Source organism: Cervus canadensis, chromosome 9, assembly GCF_019320065.1.
Source record: "Cervus canadensis isolate Bull #8, Minnesota chromosome 9, ASM1932006v1, whole genome shotgun sequence".
Taxonomy (NCBI): domain Eukaryota; kingdom Metazoa; phylum Chordata; class Mammalia; order Artiodactyla; family Cervidae; genus Cervus; species Cervus canadensis.
In genome coordinates this window covers 47573198-47597931 of record NC_057394.1, presented here as the reverse complement: position 1 = coordinate 47597931, position 24734 = coordinate 47573198, and the positions used below count along the sequence as shown (strand labels likewise).

At 36.4% G+C, this 24734-nt stretch overlaps 1 long non-coding RNA gene across 2 annotated transcripts; it reads right to left on the bottom strand.

The window, feature by feature from the left end:
- Positions 1 to 205: 205 nt before the first annotated feature.
- Positions 206 to 22973, bottom strand: LOC122447443. Of its 2 annotated transcripts, none has more exons than XR_006271234.1 (3): positions 11759 to 11770; positions 9407 to 9411; positions 206 to 322 (listed from the first exon to the last, which is right to left on the bottom strand). It is a non-coding gene; the product is annotated as an uncharacterized LOC122447443 (long non-coding RNA). The 2 variants fall into 2 exon arrangements; XR_006271233.1 differs by lacking the exon at positions 11759 to 11770 and adding an exon at positions 22890 to 22973 and having other exon boundaries at positions 212 to 322.
- Between the last annotated feature and the right edge of the window lie 1761 nt (positions 22974 to 24734).

Below are 24734 nucleotides of genomic sequence, written 5' to 3'. Positions count from 1 at the left end.
CAAGGAGTAAGTGTCTTTTTATTTCATGGCTGCAGTCACCATCTGCAGTGATTTTGGAGCCCAAAAAAATAAGGTCTGCCACTGTTTCTGCATCTACTTGCCACGAAGTGATGGGACTGGATGCCATTATCTTAGTTTTCTGAATGTTGAGCTTTAAGTCAACTTTTTCACTCTCCTCTTTCACTTTCATCAAGAGGCTCTTTAATTTTTCACTTTCTGCCATAACGATGGAGTCATCTGCATATCTGAGGTCATTGATAATTCTTCCGGAAAACTTGATTCAAGCTTCTGCTTCTTCCAGCCCAGCGTTTCTCATGATGTACTCCGCATATAAGTTAAATAAACAGGGTGATAATATACAGCCTTGGCGTACTCCTTTTCCTATTTGGAAATGCCAAAGAATGGTCAAACTACTGCACAATTGCATTCATCTCACATGCTAGCAAAGTAATGCTTAAAATTCTCCAAGCCAGGCTTCAGCAATATGTGAACCGTGAACTTCCAGATGTTCAAGCTGGTTTTAGAAAAGGCAGAGGAACCAGAGATCAAATTGCCAACATCCGCTGGAACATCAAAAAAGCAAGAGAGTTCCAGGAAAACATCTATTTCTGCTTTATTGACTATGCCAAAGCCTTTGACTGTGTGGATCACCACAAACTGTGGAAAGTTCTAAAAGAGATGGGAATATCAGACCACCTGACCTTCCTCTTGAGAAACCTGTATGCAGGTCAGGAAGCAACAGTTAGAACTAGACATGGAGCAACAGACTGTTTCCAAACAGGAAAAGGAGTACATCAAGGCTGTATATATATTTTTATAGGTAGGTATGGTGCACATCAAATTTTTTTTTTCTTTCTTTTTGAGTTTAGGTGTCTATTGCATAAAGTATCATGTTTTAGTGCATTTTGCCCTATGCTGAAGTGATAACAATGTTGAGCTGATCATTTGCCAAGGAGGCTTTCAAATATTTTCTATGATTATATCATCAAAGAGATCATTAAGATAAACAGATTTCATTATTTCCTACAATTTGTTTTGAACTAGTTCAAAGTAACTTGTATCACATAAATAAACATTTTAATTTAATTCATTCATATATTAATTAAATTGAATTCAATAAAATCTTTGGGATTAATAATGTGGTTATCTGTGTGATAGTAAGGTATGGCACATGCTTGAAATTAATTATTTCTTTAAAAATTCATTAATTTATTTAAAATATCCTGAGGAAGAAAATCAGTGTCTTAAATACATGAGAAACTTTGCCTAATATTTTTATACTTCTTTATTATCTACATTTTAAAGCATTGACAAGCACAGTAAGATGATCTTTTAAATTGTTCATTATACATGATATTCTATTATCTTACATCCATTATAACTTGTTAGAATCTTTTAATAATGCATGACTCCAGAAGGCAATTCCCCATAATAGATACAGATACTTAAATATTACTCCATCTATATTTTATTACTTTATGAAGCATAGTGACAACTGAACCAGTAATTTTGTCAGAAATGAAGTGTTACTAAGCAGTTTCAAAATTATCCAAAATATCAACATTGACAGCATAAAATAACAAATCAATTTCATTTTCCTTTTTTTTAAATTTGATTCCTCAAACTCCTTAAAAGAAAGAACAGTTATTTGAAGATTTCTTATGAACTTAAAAAATCAATAAAAAGATAAAATAATCATCTACATTTGATAAATATTCAATATATATCATGTCATCTCTATCTGAATGCTATGATCTAAAGATTTTTTTTCAAAAACTTTATTTTTGGCAGTATTGTCTATTACCTCTTATGGTTAGAATAAAATATGAAAATTAATTTACTTGTTAAATTATAACATGTCTTATGTAAATAAAACAATTATTTGAATTTGTTTTCAGTTCGAAAAGAGAAAGAACTTCATTTTTATTTTAGTCTGTTGATATATAATCATTCCATTTTAGACTCATTTTTAGGATGATTTTCCAGAAATAAGTAATAAAAAAATGTATGGAAGGAAAATGTTCCAAGATACGATTAAGCAAATTTTGTATGAAATATTAAAATCAACACTGCTAGATCTGAGTAAGTAAGAAATTCTTTTTAGTAAAGGTAACCCAAGAATTTGCTTACTATTTATAAAATGGTGATTTTACATTTCATGTTTAATAAATAATGGAAAATGTTGGTGACAATGCTCAATGCTTATGAAATTGCTAAAAGAGTAAGTAGATAAATAAGTATGACTAAAATATTGTTTATACCTTTTTCAAAAGTACAAACAATGCAAATTATTTCTAGTTTAAGACTCTCCTTAGTTGGGTAGAAGATGGTACACCTTCCTTGATAATTCACACTTAGACTTAATTTTCTAATCAGTAAATTTATTATACATATTAAATGTTATGATACCATTTTACTTAGCCTCAGTAATAACAACCTAATTTAATCTTCCATGAAATTACCATTTTAATCTGCAGATCAAATAAATACCAAGGCAGTTTACCAGATTATTGTATACCTGGAATGCATGAAAGTAGGCATTTTTACATTTACATCTCAAATTTGAAATTATTTCTATTAGGTTAGGTTTTTTTGTTATAATGCCAAGTTAATGACTTGTCACAAAGCTTATCTTCTAAGTATACATTTTGTATACACATGTACTTATTGGTGTTCAGTCACTCAGTTATGACCAACTCTGTGACCCCATGGACTGCAGCATGCCAGGCTTCCCTTTCCTTCACTGTGTCCCAGAAGTTGCTGAAACTCATGTCCACTAAGTCGGTGATGCCATCCAACCATTTCATCCTCTGTTGCCCCCTTCTCTCCTGCCCTCAATCATTCCCAGCATCAGGGTCTTTTTCCAGTGAGTCTACTCTTCAGATCAGGTGGCCAAAGGATTGGAGCATCAGCCTCAGCATCAGTTCTTCCAATATTCAGGGCTGATTTCCTTTAGGATTGACTGTTTGATCTTGCTGTCCAAAGAACTCTCAAGAGTCTTCTCCAGCACCAGTTTGAAAGCATCAATTTTTCAGCACTCAGCCTTCTTTATGATCCAACTCTCATGTCCATTCATGACTACTGGAAAACCCATAGCTTTGACTATAGGGAACTTTGTCAGTAAAGTGATGTTTCTGGGCTTTTTAATACTTGTTTAGGTTTGTCGAAGCTTTTCTACCAAGGAGTAAGAGTTGGTTTTTTTTTTTTTTTTTTTTAATTTCATGGCTACAGTCACCATCCAGTGTGATTTTGGAACCCGAAAAAATAAAGTCTGTCAGTGTTTCCATTGTTTCCCCTTCTATTTACCATGATGTGTTGGGACAAGATGCCATGGTTTAGTTTTTTGAATGCTGAGTTTTAAGCCAGTTTATTCACTGTCCTTTTTGACCTTCATCAAGAGGCTCTTTATTTCCTCTTTGCTTTCTGCCCTAAAAGTAGCGTCATCTGCATATCTGAGGTTGTTCCTATTTCTTCTGGCAATCTTGATTCCAGCTTGAGTTTCATCCAGCCTGGAGTTTCATATGATATGCTCTCCATATAAGTAAAACAAGATCCCCTGGAGAAGGGATAGGCTACCCACTCCAGTATTCCTGGGCTTCCCTAATGATTCAGCTGATAAAGTCTGCCTGCAATGTGGGATACCTGGGTTTGATCCCTGGGTTGGGAAGGCCCCCTGGAGAAGGGAACAGATACCCACTCCATTAATCTTGCCTGGAGAATTCCATGGACTGTATAGTCCATGGGGTCATAGAGAGTTGGACACGACTGAGCGACTTTCACTTTCTTTCAAGCAGGGTGACAATATACAGCTTTAACTCCTTTCCCAATTTTGAACCAGTTCATTGTTCCATGCACAGTTCTCAGTGATGCTTCTTTACCTGCATATAAGTTTCTAAGGAGGCAGATAAGTTGGTCTGGTATTCCCATCTCTTTAAGAATTCTTCAGTTTGTTGTGATTTATATAGTCAAAGGCTTTAGTGTGGTAAATGAAGCAGAAGTAGATGTTTTCTGGAATTGTCTTGTTATTTCTATGATCCAACAAACGCTGGCAATTTGATCTGTGGTTCCTCTACCTTTTCTAAATTCAGTTTATACATCTGGAGGTTCTCAGTTCATGGATTGTTGAATCCTAACTTGAAGAATTTTGATAGTAGCACATACTATCAAATTTGATACTAGCACATACTTTGCTAGTATGTGGCATGAGCACATTTTTGTGGCAGTTTGAACTTTCTTTGGCATTACCCTTCTTTGGAATTGGAATGAAAACTGACGTTTTACAGTCATGTAGACACTGCTGAGTTTTCCAAATGTGCTGACATATTGAGTGCAGCCCTTTAACAGCATCATCTTTTAGGATTTGAAATAACTCAGGTGGAATTCCATCACTTCCACTAGCTTTGTTTGTAGCAATGCTTCCTAAGCCCTACCTGACTTCATTCTCTAGGATGTCTGGCTCTAGGTGAGTGTCCACAACATCATAATTATCCGTATCATTAAGACCTTTTTTGTACAGTTCCGTGCTTTCTTCAACTCTTCTTAGTATCTTCTGCTTCTGTTAGGTCCATGCCACTCTGTCCTTTATCGTGCCCATCTTTGCATGGAATTTTCCCTTGGTATCTCTAAGTTTCTTGAAGAGATCTCTAGTCTTTCCCATTCTATTGTTTTCCTCTGTGTCTTTGTATTTTTCACTTAAGAAGGCTTTCTTATCTCTTCTTGCTATTCTTTGAAACGCTGCAGTCAGATGGACATATCTTTCCTTTTCTCCTTTGCCTTTCTTTTTTCTTCTTTTCTCAACTATTTGTGAAACCTCCTCAGACATCTATCTTGAATTGTTCTATGAAGATCTATAAAATGTTATATATAGAATGTGTCTTAGTGTTCAATATGATAGCACCAACATTCTCTAATGCTAGAGCAATAAAAATGACTTTTTGCAGTTTTATGAAAAGTGTTCTTAATATGTGTTATTATGTCAAATGAATTACTTTAAAATGTAATTTTGCTAATTAGGCCATTTTGTAACTCATTTCTGCAGTTTTTCAAAATTATTTTAATTTATTATAAAGTCTTGCTACCCCTTCAAGGGTACTATTAATATTTTGTCTGGTCATTTTTTATATATTTTTCTTTTTCAATTATGTTTTTATGAGTTATGTTATATAGACTTATTTTGGTTGCTTTCTTACATGATATTCCAGATGAAATATTTGAAATTTTGTTCAGTGAGAACAAAAAGAAATCTCACAAAAGGAAATGTACATTTTAACTAAAAATATAGCAAAATCCATTCTGATACAGCTGTCTATTAATAATAATAATATTAGTATTATATACTTTGTATGTTTATTGTAAGATAGATATATGATGCATATTCAGGAACTATAATTTATTGAGGATATATGATATAACAATATGATGTTTGGTGAGGAAATTTATCTTTAAGTTTGATTTCATACTTGCATACAATTTAAATTGTTATAATCTAATGTTCATTTTGAGTACAGAATGTGGTCATTGATCCTAAGTACTGATTAGTTTAGTCCACCAGCTTGAATTTGGTTCTATACATGTAACTGAATAGCTCTGTGTTTACTTACCCAAGAATTATATTAAAATGCTTTAAAAATTTATCCTGTAAAAAATATAGTACAAAGCTTCATAGAACAATAAGCAGTCAAAATAGCATTATTAATGCTTCTATATTACTTTCTTTATATTTCAATTTAAACAAATAATTAAATCTTCAAAAAATATTAAAAGAAAAATCATGCAGTTCATTTCAATATTTACATCCCAAGCCATTACAAAGTTTGCCTAGTCTTAGTAAGGTAAATTGTGGAAGGCTTGGTAGAGCTATTTCACTTATTAGAAAAAAGAGAACTAATACAACTTATAAATATTAATAAAATAAAGCTTTGAAAAAGCCAGTCAATGTTTTTCTGCAATTCTTTAAAGCAAGTTGTTTAAATATATGAAAATAGAATTCTTGTTTCTTTTTCCTTTCCTTGCCTTACTCTGAGAATAAATTTGCAGATTTTCCATATAAATACTGCAAGAAAAATATGTGTAATGTTCAATAAAATTGTACTACATTAGTGACTGTGGATAGCATTCAATAAATTGTTTTAATTTTAAACACTTTTAGCAAATATGCATAAAATTATATTAAAACTGAATTATTCACAGGGGACTAGTCTTCTAAATTTGAATAAGATACATTAAGGAACCAGTTTTGGCACATACTTTCACTATCCATTTCCCTTGCCCCACAATTTGCTAATTTAATACCAAGTAGGATAGCTATGTGCATTGCTTTTTTAATTCAAGGAAAGTGAACAATAAAAAAATACATTAAGGCTATAAATTGTGACTCAAATAGATATGCATGCAACTAATATATACATTCATATGTTAGATATAGCTGTATATATCACAATACGTATTGTTGACAGCCTCATATGATGTCATGATACAAATATCCTTCTAATTAATAATGAAATATTTTTCACCAAAAACTGGTAAGCAATATTCAAACTATTTTCAATATTGTTAAATTATATAGATTATTGTTAAACTCTAGATAGATTAATAGATAGATAGATAGATAAATAAACAATAGATTATTGTTAAACTCTATAGATCACTGAAATAATAATAAGAACTGAAAATGCTTGCTATATATTCAGCATGATGTTAAGTTATACTTGGTACATACAGTTTCTTACTTAGTTTGAATTCATCCCTAAAAATAACCAAATTATTTGCAAATATATCTATATGCAAAAAAAAAAAGAAAGAAAAATGTTAGCAATCTTCATGAGTTAAATAATGCAAGTAAAATGCTGATTGTTTTATGAATAGATATAAATAGGCTTCAAAAGAATTATTACCTAAATATATTTGTATTCTCCCTAACCTCATTGCACCTCCTGCAAATAAAGTTGATTTTTACTGAATTATGCATAGTTGATTTTCTATTAATTATTATTTAGAAGAGTAGTTTAAAAATCCTCTTAAAGTTATACTGCATTGAGGAGGATTTTTATTATATTACATAGTTCTCTTATTAAGAGTAGAAGTTTTTTTCTTTTTCTTAGAAATAATTACATTTCTGAAAAGTGTATTTTCTTTTTTCTTGAGGTAATGGTAAATTTCAAACTATGTGTAGGCTTTTCTAGTGACTTCTAGAAAACAACATTAAATTCTCTCAAAACCATTCTCTGATTTCTCAAGCTATTCATTTAACAGTTTTTAATTATTTTCTTAGAAATTATTAAGACATAATGTCAGAATTCAAATTTCAGATCAAGATATGTTTAACAACAGAAAGAAAACAGATTTTGAAAAGTAGTGATACTAAATAAAGTTGAATATATAACCGTGATGACAAATGGTTCTACAAAGTGTTGTTAGAATTCTAGAGCAGCCTAATTCCAATGTTACACAAGTCACAATAGGCATATGTTTAAAAACAGGTGATGTCTTAGTCATGGTCCTATTATTCTTAATCCATAGACAATTAAAAATATATCTTAAAATATTTTAACTAAAGAGAGAATAGTCTATTCTGTAACCAATATTATCCTTATTGAAAATATAGGGATATATTTCTTAAGACTTATTGCTTGGAGGGATTGTCACCATAACTTGATGATATATGATATAAACATGATTAAAACATGGGTATTAATTAAAAAAAAAAACAATATGATACATGATTCTAAAGGTCTCAGGAAACCTACAAGTATATATTTCATAGAATCCAGAAAAGCACATAAACTCATACATCCTTCAGGCAATCCTTCATACATATCATTTCTTTGAACTAAGCTTTTGATAAACATCAAACAGCTGTAAGCCTAAAATATGCCCCCTGGCTAATGTCTGGAGTGTAACTTTTCTCTATTTTTGTGAGTTGAAATCTGACTCATGTGCCTGCCCGGTTATCCTGGTTCTCAAAAGTTAAGCACATTTTTATGAAAACTGAGGAAGTTAGCAATGGCGTGGGACAAAATAGCATGTACAATACACTGCAATACATCCATTCGGATTTGAGTTAGAGAGTGTTTGAATATAGACAAAGGTTTTTTTTTAAAAAATACTCTTTACTTATGGACACAGATGAAGTTGCTAAGATTTCATATTATTTAACTATATGAGCATCACTAGATGGTCAACCCTGATATCAGATTGATTATATTCTTTGCAGTCAAAGGTGGAGAAGCTCTATACAGTCAACAAAAACAAGACCAGGAGCTGACTGTGGCTCAGGTCATGAACTCCTTATGGTCAAATTCAGACTTAAATAGAAGAAAGTAGGGAAAGCCACTAGGCCATTCAGGTATGACCTAAATCAAATCCCTTATGACTATACAGTGAAAGTGAGAAATAGATTTAAGGGATTAGATCTGATAGCATGCCTGATGAACTATGGATGGAGGTTCATGACATTGTACAGGAGACAAGGATCAGGATCATCCCCAAGAAAAAGAAATGCAAAAAAGCAAAATGGCTGTCTGAGGAGGCCTTACAAATAGCTGTGGAAAGAAGAGAAGTGAAAAGCAAAGGAGAAAAGGAAAGATACACCCATTTGAATGCAGAGTTCCAAAGAATAGCAAGGAGAGATAAGAAAGCCTTCCTCAGTGATCAATGCAAAGAAATAGAGGAAAACAACAGAATGGGAAAGACTAGAGATCTCTTCAAGAAAATTAAAGATAACAAGGGAACATTTCATGCAAAGATGGGCTCAATAAAGGACAGAAATGGTATGGACATAACAAGGAAAAGAAATAAGAAGAGGTGGCAAGAATACACAAAAGAACTGTACAAAAAAGATGTTCATGACCAAGATAATAATGATGGTGTGATTATACACACTCAACTAGAGCCAGACATCCTGGAATGAACTCAATTGGGCCTAAGGAAGCATCACTATGAACAAAGCTAGTGGAGGTGATAGAATTCCAGTTGAGCTATTTTGAAAGCTAAAAGATGATGCTGTGAAGGTGCTGCACTCAATATGTCAGCAAATTTGGAAATCTCAGCAGAGGCCGCAGGACTGGAAAATTTAGTTTTCATTCCAATCTCAAAGAAAGACAATGTCAAAGAATGTTCAAACTACCACACAATTGCACTCATCTCACATGCTAGTAAAGTAATGCTCAAAATTCTCCAAGCCAGGCTTCAGCAATACATGAACCACGAACTTTCAGATGTTCAAGCTAGTTTTAGAAAAGGCAGAGGACCCAGAGGTCAAATTGCCAATATCCACTGGATCATCAAAAAAGCAAGAGAGTTCCAGGAAAACATCTATTTCTGCTTTATTCACTATGCCATATCCTTTGACTCAGTGGATCACCACAAACTGTGGAAAATTCTTAAAGAGATAGGAATACCAGGCCACCTGACCTACATCTTGAGAAACCTATATGCAGGTCAGGAAGCAACAGTTAGAACTGGACATGGAACAACAAACTATTTCCAAATAGGAAAAGGACTACATCAAGGTTGTATATTGTCACCCTGCTTATTTAACTTATATGCAGAATACATCATGAGAAATGCTGGGTTGGATGAAGCACAAGCTGAAATCAAGATTGCCGGGAGAAATATCAATAACCTCTGATATGCAGAAGACACCACGCTTATGGCAGAAAGCAAAGAGGAACTGCAGAGCCTCTTGGTGAAAGTGAAAGAGGAGTGAAAAAGTTGGGTTAAAACTCAACATTCAGAAAACTCAGTTCATGGCATCCAGTCCCATCACTTCAAGGCAAATAGATGGGGAAACAGCAGAAACAGTGGCAGACTTTAATATTTTGGGCTCCAAAATCACTGCAGATGGTGACTGCAGCCAGGAAAATTAAAAGATGCTTCTCCTTGGAAGAAAAGTTATGACAAACCTAAACAGCATTTTAAAAAGCAGAGACACTACTTTGTCAACAAAGGTTCATCTAGTCAAGGCTATGGTTTTTCCAGTAGTCAGGTATGGATGGGAGATTTGAACTATAAAGAAAGCTGAGTGTTGAAGAATTGATGCTTTTGAACTGTGGTTATTGGAGAAGACTCTTGAGAGTCCTCTGGGCTGCAAGGAGATGCAACTAGCCCATCCTAAAGGAAATCAGTTCCGAATATTCATTGGAAGGACTGATGTTGAAGCTGAAACTCCAGTTCTTTGGCCACATGATGAGAAAAACTGACTCATTTGAGAAGAACTTGATGCTGGGAAAAATTTAAGGCAGGAGGAGAAGGGGATGATAGAGGATGAGATGGTTGGATGGCATCACCAACTCAATGGATAAAGTTTGAGTAAATTCCAGGAGTTGGTGATGGATGGGGAAGCCTGGCATGCTGCAGTTCATAGGTTCGCAGAGGTGGATATGACCGAGTGACTGCACTGAACTGAACTGAACTATATGAAATATAGACAGCATTTTCTTGGTATGCCTTTGTTTCAGGCAGTAATAATGAATAGTCCTAATTATCTAGCAAAGCTAAATCTCTACAACATATTAACATAACTAGCTGGAAAGGATAATAATCAGTATAGATATGTGAGTGTGAATGTGAATGAAGGTCACTCAGTCATGTCTGACTCTTTGAGATCCCATGATTAGCCTGCCAGATTCCTCTGTCCATGGAATTCTCCAGGCCAGAATACTGGAGTGGGTAGACATTCCCTTCTCCAGGGGATCTTCCCAAACCAGAAATCTGATTTCAGGCAGACTGTTTTTCAGCTGAGCTACCAGGGAAACCCCAGAATAGACGTAGCTGTCAAGAAAAGCAGAAGCAGGAAAGGATATAATTTAGAGTCAGGGGGTGTTAAAAACGATTCTGAGAAAACACGCAATTATAAATAATCTAGTTAACATTTATTCTAATTCAAGTTAAAATCAGTTCAGTTCAGATCAGTTCAGTCGCTCAGTCATATCCGACTCTTTGTGATCCCATGAACCGCAGCACACCATACCTCCCTGTCCATCACCAACTCCCAGAGTCCACCCAAATACATGTCCATTGAGCCGGTGATGCTACCCAAACATCTTATCCTCTGTCGTCCCCTTCTCCTCCTTCCCTTAATCTTTCCCAGCATCAGGGTCTTTTCAAATAAATCAGCTCTTCGCATCAGGTGGCAAAAGTATTGGAGTTTCAGCTCCAACATCAGTCTTTCCAATGAACACCCAGGACTGACCTCGTTTAGGAAGAATTGGTTGGATCTCCTTGCAGTCCAAGGGACTCAAGAGTGTTCTCCAACACCACAGTTCAAAAACATCAGTTCTTTGGCACTCATCTTTCTTTATAGTCCAACTCTCACATCCAAACATGACCACTGGAAAAACCGTAGCCTTGACCAGATGGACCTTTGTTGGCAAAGTAATGTCTCTGCTTTTTAATATGCTATCTAGGTTGGTCATAACTTTCCTTCCAAGGAGTAAGTGTCTTTTAATTTCATGGGTGCAGTCACCATCTGCAGTGATCTTGGAGCCCAGAAAAATAGTCAGCCACTGTTTCCACTGTTTCCCCATCTATCTGCCATGAAGTGATGGGACTGGATGCCATGATCTTAGTTTTCTGAATGTTGAGCTTTAAGCCAACTTTGTCACTCTCCTCTTTCACTTTCATCAAGAGGCTCTTTAGTCCTTCTTCACTTTCTGCCATAAGGGTGGTGTCATCTGCATATCTGAGGTTATTGATATTTCTCCAAGCAATCTTGATTCCAGCTTCTGCTTCCTCCAGTCCAGCGTTTCTCATGATGTACTCTGCATATAAGTTAAATAAGCAGAGTGACACAAAACAGCCTTGAGGCTCTCCTTTTCCAATTTGGAACGAATCTGTTGTTCCATGTCCTTTTCTCACTGTTGCTTCTTGACCTGCATACAGATTTCTCAGGAGGCAGATCAGGTGATCTGGTATTCCCATCTCTTTCAGAATTTTCCACAGTTTATTGTGATCCACATTGTCAAAGGTTTGGCATAGTCAGTAAAGTAGAAGTAGGTGTTTTTCTGGAATTCTCTTGCTTTGTTGATGATCCATAGGATGTTGGCAATTTGATTTCTGTTTCTTCGGCCTTTTCTAAATCCAAGATTTTCTGAATTAAAACTACCCTTTAAAAAATTCAAGGAAATTTTTTCTACTTCTATTTTGATCACAACAGATCAAAATTTGTATTAATAGCAACTAGAAAGATATATTGTTAAAGTCTCATAATTGTAAAACATTATATTTCTGTGGAACTAACTAGGAAAATATGGAGTAATATTCTAGAAAAAGTATGTTTAGGAATGAGCTGCTGTCAGGTAGCTTCTGCTTTTTACTTAGATCACTTGTCTGAATTAAGACAAGGGATCAAAATTTGGCCTAGGAAGACTACAGCAAGTAAGAAAGAATCAAATAAGGGATACATAATGATGCTTCAAATCTTTAGGTATTAATGTAAAGTTGTAAACAGATTCAGCAGTCCTCAAAAGGTATACATATTCACATTGTTACATTCCCAGTGTAATTTTCTGAGTATATTGAGGATAACCTCTTTGTACAAGAACTGGATATATTATTTCCATGTACATTTGTCATGGTATTATAGTGTTATTCCTACTGAGGATCTGATCACCTTTTTAGTCATGCCCATTAAATAAAACTGGTTCATGTATAGTAATTTGGCTTGAGCAGCTGCCCATCACCCTATCATTCATTCATTCATTTGCCAGTCGTTGTTGGATAATCTATATTGCTCACCATGTTGCAGTAATTAATCATTTTTTTTTAGCATTCTGCAATCTTAATGCCATAATTCATCATTGTATTCTTTTTCCCAGCTTGAGTTGGGCCTCCATGATTTCATGATTCTTTCTTTCTTTCTTTTTTTTTTCTTTCTTTCTTTTTTTGTTTTTATTCTCTTGAGCACATTCTTAGTTTCTGGCACAAGTTTGTCTAAACTTATCTTGTATTTTCTCTGTCTTAGACTTGGAATCAGTCATTTCTTAAGGGATTACTACTTTCCTTTTCTATTTTATTTTATTGCTCTTGTTCAGTTGCCCAGTCATATCCAAATCTTCACAACCCCATGGACTGCAGCACACCAGGCTTCCCTATTTTATTATTGAAGTATAACTGTTTTACATTGTTGTCTTATTTTCTGCTGTACAACAGAGTGAATCAGCTATAAGTTTACATATGTCACATTCCACTTGAGTATCTCTCCTATTTCCCATCACCATCTCACACCCTTTGTCATCGAGGAGTTCCTAGCTGAGCTGCCAGTCCTATAAAACAGCTTCCAACTGTTGTTATTCAGTCCCTCAGTCATGCCTGACTCTTTCTGACCCCATGGACTGCAGCGTGCCAGCCTCCCCTGTCCCTCACCATCTCCCGGAGCTTGCTCAAACTCATGTCCATTGAGTCAGTGATGCCATCCAACGATCTCGTCCTCTGTCATCCCCTTCTCCTCCTGCCTTCTATATTTCCCAGCATCAGGATCTTTTCCAATCAGTCGGCTCTTCACATCAGGTGGCCAAAGTATTGGAACTTCAGTATCAGTCCTTCTAAAGAATACTCAGAGTTGATTTCCTTTAGGATTGACTGGCTTGAACTCCTTGCAGTCTAAGGGACTCTCGAGAGTCTTCTCCAATACCACAGTTTGAAAGCATCAATTCTTTGGTGCTCAGCTTCCTTTCTGGTCCAACTCTCATATGTACATATGACTACTGGAAAAAACATAACTTTGACCACACAGATCTTTGTTGGCAAAGTAATGTCTCTGTTTTTGAATATGCTGTCTGGGTTTGTCATAGCTTCTCTTCCAAGAAGGAAGCATCTTTTAATTTCATGGCTGAAGTCACTATCCACAGTGAATGTATACCTAAAGAAAATAAAGTCTGTCAGTGTTTTCATTGATTCCCATCTATCTGCCAGAAATGATGGGACCAGATGCCACAATCTTAGTTTTTTGAATGTTGACTTTAAGCAGTTTTTCTCACTCTCTTCTTTTACTTTCATTGAGAGGCTCTTTAGTTCCTCTTCATTTTCTGCCATAAGGGTGGTGTCATCTTCATACCTGAGGTTATTGATGTTTCTCCCTTCAGTCTTGATTCCAGCTGTGCTTCGTCCAGCCCAGCATTTCTCATGATGTACTCTGCGTATAAATTAAACAGGCGTTGACACGTTCCTTTCCTAATTTCAAACCAGTCTGCTGTTCAGTGTTCGGTTCTAACCCTTGCTTTTTGATCTGCATGCTGGTTTATCAGAAGGCAGATCAGGTGGTCTGGTATTCCCATCTCTTTAAGAATTTTCCACAGTTTATTTTGATCCACATAGTCAAAGGTTTTAGCATAGTCAATGAAGCAGATGTTTTTCTGGAATTCTCTCACTTTCTCTATGATACAATGAATGTTGACTATTTGATCTCTGTTTCCTCTGCCTTGTCTAAATCCAGCTTGTACATCTGGAATTTCTCATTTCATGTACTGTTGAAACCTAGCTTGGAGAATTTTGAGCATTACATTGCTAGCATGTGAAATGAGTGCAACTGTGGGATAGTTTGAACATTCTGTGGCATTGCTCTTCGTTGGTATTGGAATGAAAACTTACCAATGAGTATCTTACCTCTAGCTATTTTACACGATAGAATATATATCTCTTTTCACAGTAGTGAAACAAATATTGTAATAGCATCTTCTGCCATCCCTGGAATTAACTATATTGAGATCAATTGCCACTGCTTGTCTCAGTGATGCTTTTTCCTCTCTCACCAGTCCATTTCTTATAACTCTAGTGAATAAACTGATCTTAAGGCCCTCCAATAGAATGTAGTTACCTGGTGAGTTTCTGAACTTTACTAATCCATCATACCCAATTTCCAGATTATTTTTAATCCCTGCTACTACCACCTGACATGGTTACTCAGGCATTTGCACTTCACTTTATATGAGGTTTTCTTTTCTCCAAATTCCCAAGAGTCATTTTCATGGTGTGTTAGCATTGACTCTTGCCAATAAATTAACCCTATATCATGAGAAACTTCTCTCATAATGATAACATATCACTCTTATATTTGGCCTCATTGATTGAGCTGGAATGAAGATTGCCGGGAGAAACATCAGTAACCTCAGATATGCAGATGACACCACCCTTATGGCAGAAAGTGAAGAAGAAATAAAGAGCCTCTTCATGAAAGTGAAAGAGGAGAGTGAAAATTTTGGCTTAAAGCTCAACATTCAGAAAACTAAGATCATGGCATCCAGTCCCATCACTCCATGGCAAATAGACAGGGAAACAATGGAAACAGTGAGAGACTTTATTTTGGGGGGCTCCAAAATCACTGCAGATGGTGACTGCAGCCATGAAACTAAAAGACGCTTACTCCTTGGAAGAAAAGCTATGACCAACCTAGACCATATATTAAAGAAGCAGAGACAATTGCTTTGCCAACAAAGGTCCTTCTGGTTAGTGCTATGGTTTTTCCAGTGGTCTGTATGGATGTGAGATTTGGATTATAAAGAAGCTGAGCACCAAAGAATTGATGCTTTTCAACTGTGGTGTTGGAGAAGACTCTTGAGAGTCCCTTGGACTGCAAAGAGATCCAACTACTCCATCCTAAAGGAAATCAATCCTGAATATTCATTGGAAGGACAGATGCCGAAGCTGAAACTCCAATACTCTGACCACTTGATGTGAAGAACTGACTCATTTGAAAAGACCCTTATGCTGGGGAAGATTGAGGGTGGGAGGAGAAGAACAGAAGATGAGATGGTTGGATGGCATCATCATCGCAATGGACATGAGCTTGAGTAGGCTCCAGGAATTGGTGGTGGACAGGGAAGCCTGGCATGCTGCAGCCCTAGGGGTCACAAAAAATCAGACACAACTGAGTGACTGAACTGAACTGAACTGATTGATTGAGCATCTTCAGATCTAGCATCAGATATATTCCCTGGATTTCTGCTGTTACATATTGGTTAGATCCTGAACTTCCTCCAGGATACAGCTACTTTTTGCTTTCACTAGATATAGAGTGGTTCTAATTATGTCACTTCATCTACTTGAATAATTATGTAACTTTAGCCAGGAAAAGAGGTGTCTTTTACCTTGAAGGAAAGAGATGTTTTTCCTAGCTAGCAGAGGTGCTTGCATCATCGTCAGACTCTGGGGTAGTGTAAGACTTCAGAGAGGGGAGTAGTCCTTTTCCATAGGTACCACAGGTACAAGAATTCCTAGTATTCAATATATTCATATGTACAAATCCAACTACCCACATACAGAAACTCAGAATCTCAGTTCTTCCTAATTAGTTTTCAGCGTTTTGTATAGTGGACTTGCCAAAATTGAAAACTCAAACTTTCTTTATGTCTGTGTTACTTATGTAAATTCTGGGCTTGAGCATCATTTCATTTTTGTTTTGCCCTCCAGCTAAAAGAAATAATAATTTTTTCATGCTATCATGAAAGCCTCCTCATATTTATTCTTAGACTTTAATTGATGATTCATGGTTCTCAACCCTTTGTTATCTTTTCAAAGTGAATCAATTTTCTCTGATAATTAACACTAAATCCCAAAATCTTTATAATTAGGAGTTTTCACTGTAGTCCCCATATACTGGATTCCTTACATTCATCAGTTAATTCCCTCTAACTCTACCCATTCCAGTGCACCAGAGATGAACAGTTTAAGAATCAGATTACTACCAAAAGCCAAGGATTATGATTTCTCCACCTACTATTAGTACCTGGAATTTTTTTCTCAACAAGCCAGTAGATGATTGGTCTCCAATTACCAGTTCACACTTGCTTCATTAGCCCACACTTGCTTTTGACTCTCTTAGATTTTGTTTCTTAGGGAATAAACACTGAAGCAGATTATTACACAAGAAGTCTGTGGGGATTGCTCTGAGTGGTCAGAGAAAGAGTTGAACTGTAAACAAAGGCCTCAGCTAATCCCGCAGGTATTTTATCAAGGCCCTTCAGAGCAGCTCCAAATTGAGGCAATAAGACAAAACTTTTATATCTTTATATCAAACAGGTATTAGATGTAGACTGCTCTGAAGCAGGGCTCATGACTTTGGGTGAGGAGACTCCTTTCAACAGAAGATGATATCTGGAGAGAAATTCAACTGAGAGTTGTTAGCCAACTGGGAAAATGAAAGGAAGATCTTTGGTCTTGAAAGGAGAAACTAGGTGGCCCACCATCACCTGATCTATATATATATGTTTATGCATGCATATTTATAAATGTATATAGATGCCTAGAAACATGAAAGCCCTAATGATAACAAGTGTTTATTTCTAGGGAGGAAATAAACTGTGGCAACCAGGGATTAAGAATACATATTGCCATATTTGTTTAGTTTAGGCCTTCTCTGGTAGCTCAGCTGGTAAAGAATTCACCTGCAATGCAGGAGACCCTGGTTCAATTCCTGAGTTGGAAAGATCAGCTGGAGAAAATAGGCTACCCATTACAGTTTTCTTGGTCTTCCCTAATGGCTCAGTTGGTAAAGAATCTGCCTGCAATGTGGGAGACCTGGGTTCAATCTCTGAGTTGGGAAGATCCCCTGGAGAAGGGAATGGCTACCCACCCCAGTATTCTAGCCTACAGAATTCCATGGGCTCTATAGTCCAGGGGGTCACAGAGTCAGACACGACTGAGTAACTTTCACTTACTTACTTATTTGTTTAGTTATTTTTTCATAATAAAAATGTATTGGCATATTATTCCTATGATTAAAAAAATCCATGAACTAAAATAACTGTTTATTTGCAATTGATACAAAGTTAAAAAGAAATATTTCCTAAATGAAGTGGAACATGGATGCAAGTCAGTAATTACATGAATAAGAACTTGGAAGGTCTTAAAGATATTGTTAAAATAAAGTGTATCTTTATTTTTTCAGATTGAATAAAGTGTGCAATAGTAAATAAAGAAAATTTAAAAAAAAACACACCACAGTTTTGTGCAAAGTTGTTATTCAAATATGACGCAAAAGATTTTGAACCACTGATACTATTAAGAGAAGTTTACCTTTCTTTAAGGATTTCTCCCTTAATTGACATAGGATTTTTACCCCATTGAATTTTAGAGGAGTATATGTAAGTATATCTCATTTTATTGCACTGCACTTTACCGTGCTCAACAGATTTTTTTTTTTCCCCATAAACTGCATTCTGTGCCAACTCTTTAGCTTTTATATGTGCTTGGAAACCAAAAAAAAAAAAAAAAAAATGCATCTTGCTTTATTGCAATGGTGTGGAGCTGAACACACAATATCTCCAGTGTATGCCAGTATGTGATCTTCGTATCTTTATTGTCTTTGCCAGAAATTGCATTTAAATAATGTGCGATTCATGGGGTCGCAAAGAGTCAGACATGACTGAGCAACTGAACTGAACTCAGTCAGTTCAGTACATTTTAAATGTTGGCTGTTAATTAGACATCCACAGTGAAACAAAGGTAATATCTGAAGATTTATATGAGGTTAATAAGAGTAAAAACATTTCAGTTCAGTTCAGTTCAGTTCATTCGCTCAGTCGTGTCTGACTCTTTGTGACCCCATGAACTGCAGCACGCCAGGCCTCCCTGTCCATCACCAACTCCTGGAGTCTACCCAAACTCATGTCCATTGAGTCCGTGATGCCATCCAACCATCTCATCCTCTGGCATCCCCTTCTCCTCCTGCCCTCAATCTTTCCCAGCATCAGGGTCTTTTCAAATGAGTCAGCTCTTCGCATCAGCTGGCCAAAGTACTGGAGTTTCAGCTTCAACATCAGTCCTTCCAATGAATACCCAGGACTGATCTCCTTTAGGGTGGACTGGTTGGATCCACTTGCAGTCTAAGGGATCCTCAAGAGTCTTCTCCAACACCACAGTTCAAAAGCATCAATTCTTCAGCTCTCAGCTTTCTTTATAGTCCAACTCTCACATCCATACAATACTACTGGAAAAACCATAACCTTGACCAGACGGACTTTTGTGGACAAAGTAATGTCTCTACTTTTTAACATGCTGTCTAGGTTGGTCATAAGTTTCCTTCCAAGGAGTAAAGTGAAATGAAGTCGCTCAGTAGTGTCTTCGCAACCCCATGGACTGTAGCCTACCACGCTCCTCCGTCCATGGGATTTTCCAGGCAAGAGTACTGGAGTGGGTTGCCATTTCCTTCTCCAGAGGATCTTCCTGACCCAGGGATCAAACCCGGGTCTCCCGCATTGTAGGCAGACTCTTTACAGTCTAAGCCACAAGGAAAGTCCAAGGAGTAAGCATCTTTTAATTTCATGGCTGCAATCACCATCTGCAGTAATTTTGGAGCCCACAAAAATAAACACTGTTTCCACTGTTTCCCCATCTATTTCCCATGAAGTGATGGGACCAGATGCCATGATCTTATTTTCTGAATGTTGAGCTTTAAGCCAACTTTGTCACTCTCTCTTTCACTTTCATGAAGAGGCTCTTTATTTCTTCTTCACTTTCTGCCATAAGGGTGGTGTCATCTGCATATCTAAGGTTATCGATATTTCTCCCATCAATCTTGATTCCAGCTTGTGTTATTACATACAATACTAGTGCAAACTGCTATTGATATTCATTACTAATATATTATTCCATTATTATAAGTTATCATTGCTTTATTAGTATGATTTTGTTTTGGACATGTGAAAGTAAATGTAATATTAGTAACACATTGTTAGTAGAAACAAAGTGAATTTGTTTTCACCTCTTAGTGTATGGAAGCAAAACATGCTATATAAATTTGATAGAGAAAGAAATATAATTTTAAACATGTTATTGAAATTTAAGAAACTCATTCAGAGAAAAATTTTTAATTATTTTGGGAAAAAACAGCAAAAGTTCAGGGGAATTGAAATAATGCAATTGAGCTGGATACCCATCTTAAATGACTTGTATACGTCACAGAATACTCTGGTTGATGGATCAAAAGGAGAAGTCTTAATCGTGTCATTTAAAATGATAAGAGATCACAAGAAAGAATCCCTTCCCACTAATAAAAGGTTAAAATTGGTTAAAGGTAATGGAGTTGGTGGAGAGAAAATTAGGATAAATAACTTGATTCTCATTGAAATTCCTTATATCTATTTGATATACTGTTCATACAGTACTTCTAGTTAAATAAAAATCTGGTGAAACCAGAGACTTATCCTAAAAATAATCTGTTCTAACCCAATGGTGGTGGCAAAATTCAGCTTCTACTATCGTGGAAATTTTTGTAAGCTTTGTAAGGTTTTAGGGTATGCATTGAATGTGCTCATTTTATTCCTGGCTTCACTTTGAAATCCCCGTCCATCCTTAATTCCCCTTGCTTCGCTGTCTACCTAGTTCTTTTTTCTAGTTTATCACTCCATATTTTATGAAGATCTGCAAGATGACTTAACCATTCTCTGGATTAAGGCATTGCAAATTAAATATTTTTTAACTTTGTTTACACAGATTTCTCCTTTAATATCATAGTGTGGATTTCAGTGAAGCTCTCCATCTGCACAATATAGTGGATAATTCTCCCTCTTTCCCCACTAATATTCATTAGAGTGAATAGACAAGACTACAATTTCTTGAATAAACTGGAAAATATACTCATTCTTAATATTATAAATGCAGTAGAATTATCTACTATTATTACCATTTAAAGTTTGCATATTATATTAAGGATATTTCACTGCTGTTTCAGAATTTAAAAAAAAAAATGATGATTTTCTTTGAGAAAGGATTTAAGTTTTGTATACAGTTGAAAACCCAGCATTAAAACTGACACTTAATGAAAGAAAAGGGTCAAAAATTAGTCCTCTTCCATTAAATCACCACAGATACTTCTGAAACTCTATTCAGTTATCTCAGAATAAACTTTGGCATGCTTATTCAGCAGAAATTAGAAAAGTTTTTATTGGAGTAGAGTTGATTTGCAATATTGGGGTAATTTCACATGTACAGCAAAGTGAATTAGTTATACATATAAATATATACACTCTTTTTAAATAAATTTTCCCATATAGGTCATTACAGATTAAGTAGAGTTCCCCATGCTGTACAGCAGGTTCTTACTAGCTGTCTATTTTAAAATGGCAGTTTGTATATGTCAGTCAAAGTCTCCCAATTTATCCCTTTCCCCTATTTATCCCCGGGTAACAATAAGCTTGTTTTCTATATCTGTTAGTTTGCTTCTATTTTGTAAATAAGTTCATTTCTACCCCTTTTCAGAGGTAGTTTAAGTGATATCATACCATATTTGTCTTTCTGTGTCTGACTTATTTCACTCTGTATGACAAAAACAGAAATACAGAACAGTAGAGAAAGCCTAGAGATAAACCCTGTTCACCTAATCTATGACAAAGGATGCAAACTATACAATGGAGAAAAGACAGCCTTTTCAAGAAGTTGTGCTGGGAAAACTGAACAGCTACAGGTAAATGAATGAAATTAGAATGCTCCCTAACATCATGTACAAAAATAAACTCAAAATGGATTAAAGACCTAAATGTAAGGTTGGGAAGATCCCCTGGAGAAGGAAATGACAACACTCCAGTATCTTTGCCTGGAAATCTCATGGACAGAGGAGCCTGGTGAGCTGCAGTCCCGGGGGTCACAAAGAGTCAGGCATGACTGAGTGACTAACACTTACTTACTTACACTTAAGGCCGGATACTATAAAGCTCTTAGAGAAAAAAGTAGGACACTCTGACATAAATAACAACAAGATTTTTTTTAATTTTTTACTTTTCATTACTCTACACCTCCTAGAGAAATGATAATTAAAAAAAAAAAAAAGACAAAATGAAATCTAATTAAACGTAAAAGCACAGCAAAGAAAGCCATAAACAAACAAAAAGACAACCCAGAGAACAGGAGAAAATACTCTCAAAAAAAAAAAAAAAATGGAGATATTAATCTCTAAAATGTGCTAATAACTGATGCAGGTCAATATAAAAAACATCATCCAAACAAAAAAATAGGTGGAAGACCTAAACAGACATTTCCCCAGAGAAGACATACAAATGGCGAGAAAGCACATGAAGAGATGCTCAGTACAGTTCTGTTCAGTTCAGTCGCTCAGTCGTGTCCGACTCTTTGCGACCCCATGAAACGCACCATGCCAGGCTTCCCTGTCCATCACTAACTCCTGGAGATTATTCAAACTCATGCCCATTAAGTCAGTGATGCCATCTAGCCATCTCAGCCTCTGTCACCCCCTTCTCCTCCTGCCCTCAATCCCTCCCAGCATCAGGGTCTTTTCCAATTACTCAACTCTTCACATGAGGTGGCCAAAGTACTGGTGTTTCAGCTTCAGCATCAGTCCTTCCAATGAACACCCAGGACTGATCTCTTTTAGGATGGACTGGTTGGATCTCCTTGCAGTCCAAGGGACTCTCAAGAGTCTTCTCCAACACCACAGTTGAAAAGCATCAAATTTTGGCGCTCAGCTTTCTTCACAATCCAACTCTCACATCCATAAACGACCACTGGAAAACCCATAGCCTTGGCCAGACGGAACTTTGTTGGCAAAGTAACGTCTCTGCTTTTTAGTATGCTATCTAGGTTGATCATAACTTTCCTTCCAAGGAGTAAGAGTCTTTGAATTTCATGGCTGCAGTCACCATCCGCAGCGATTTTGGAGCCCCCCCCCGAAAAAGTTTCCCCCCCAAAAAACTGTTTCCACTGTTTCCCCATCTATTTCCCATGAAGTGATGGGACCAGATGCCATGATCTTAGTTTTCTGAATGTTAAGCTTTGAACCAACTTTTTCACTCTCCTCTTTCACTTTCATCAAGAGGCTTCTCTCCTCTTCACTCTCTGCCATAAGGGTGGTATCATCTGCATATCTGAAGTTATTGATACTTCTCCTGGCAGTCTTGATTTCAGCTTGTGCTTCTTCCAGCCCAGCGTTTCTCATGATGTACTCTGCATATAAATTAATAAGCAGGGTGACAATATACAGCCTTGATGTACTCCTTTTCCTATTTGAAACCAGTCTGTTGTTCCATGTCCAGTTCTAACTGTTGCTTCCCAACCTGCATACAGGTTTCTCAAGAGGCAAGTCAGGTGGTCTGGTATTCCCATCTCTTTCAGAATTTTCCAAAGTTTATTGTGATCCACACAGTTGAAGGCTTTGGCGTAGTTAATAAAGCAGAAATAGATGTTTTTCTGGAACTCTCTTGTTTTTTCAATGATTCAGAAGATATTGGCAATTTGATCTCTGGTTCCTCTGCCTTTTCTAAAACCAGCTTGAACATCTGGAAGTTCACAGTTCATGTATTGCTGAAGCCTGGCTTGGAGAATTTTGAGCATTACTTTACTAGCGTGTGAGATGAGTGCAATTGTGTGGTAATATGAGCATTCTTTGGGATTGCCTTTCTTAGGGATTTGAATGAAAACTGACCTTTTCCAGTCCTGTAGCCACTGCTGAGTTTTACAAATGTGCTAGCATATTGAGTGCAGCACTTTCAAATCATCATTTTTCAGGATTTGAGATAGCTCCACTGGAATTCCATCACATCCCCTAGCTTTGTTCATAGTGATGCTTTCTAAGGCCCACTTGACTTCACATTCCAGGATGTCTGACTCTAGGTGAGTGATCACACCATTGTGATTATCTGGGTCATGAAGTTCTTTTTTGTACAGTTCTTCTGTGTATTCTTGCCACCTCTTCTTAATATCTTGTTCTTCTATTAGGTCCATACCATTTCTGTCCTTTATTGAACCCATCTTTGTATGAAATGTTCCCTTGGTATCTCTAATTTTCTTGAAGAGCTCTCTAGTCTTTCCCATTCTGTTGTTTTCCTCTACTTCTTTGCACTGATCGCTGAGGAAGGCTTTCTTATCTCTCCTTGTTATTCTTTGGAACTCTGCATTCAAATGGGTATATCTTTTCTTTTCTCCTTTGGTTTTCACTGCTCTTCTTTTCACAGCTATTTGTAAGGCCTTCTCAGACAGCCATTTTGCCTTTTTGCATTTTTTCCCCATGGGGATGATCTTGATCCCTGTCTCTTGTACAATGTCAGGAACCTCCGTCCATAGTTCATCAGGCTCTCTGTCTATCAGATCCAGTCCCTTGAATCTATTTCTCACTTCCACTGTACAGTCATAAGGGATTTGATTTAGGTCATACCTGAATGGTCTAGTGGTTTTCCCTACTTTCTTCAGTTTAAGTCTGAATTTGGCAATAAGGAATTCATGATCTGAGCCACAATCAGCTCCCGGTCTTGTTTTTGCTGACTGTATAGAGCTTCTCCATCTTTGGCTGCAAACAAAATAATCAATCTGATTTCGGTGTTGACCATCTGGTGATGTCCATGTGTAGAGTCTTCTCTTGTGTTGTTGGAAGAGGGTGTTTTCTATGACCAGTGCGTTCTCTTGGCAAAACTCTGTCAGCCTTTGCCCTGCTTCATTCCGTACTCCAAGGCCAAATTTGCCTGTTACTCCAGGCGTTTCTTGACTTCCTACGTTTACATTCCAGTCCCCTATAATGAAAAGGATATCTATTTTGAGTGTTACTTCTAGAAGATCCTGTAGGTCTTCATAAAACCGTTCAACTTCATTCAGCATTACTGGTTGGGGCATAGGCTTGGATTACCGTGATATTGAATGGTTTGCCTTGGAAATGAACAGATATCATTCTGTTGTTTTTGAGATTGCATCCAAGTGCTGCATTTCAAACTCTTTTGTTGACCATGATGGCTGCTCCATTTCTTCTAAGGGATTCCTGCCCACAATAGTAGATAAAATGGTCATCTGAGTTAAATTCA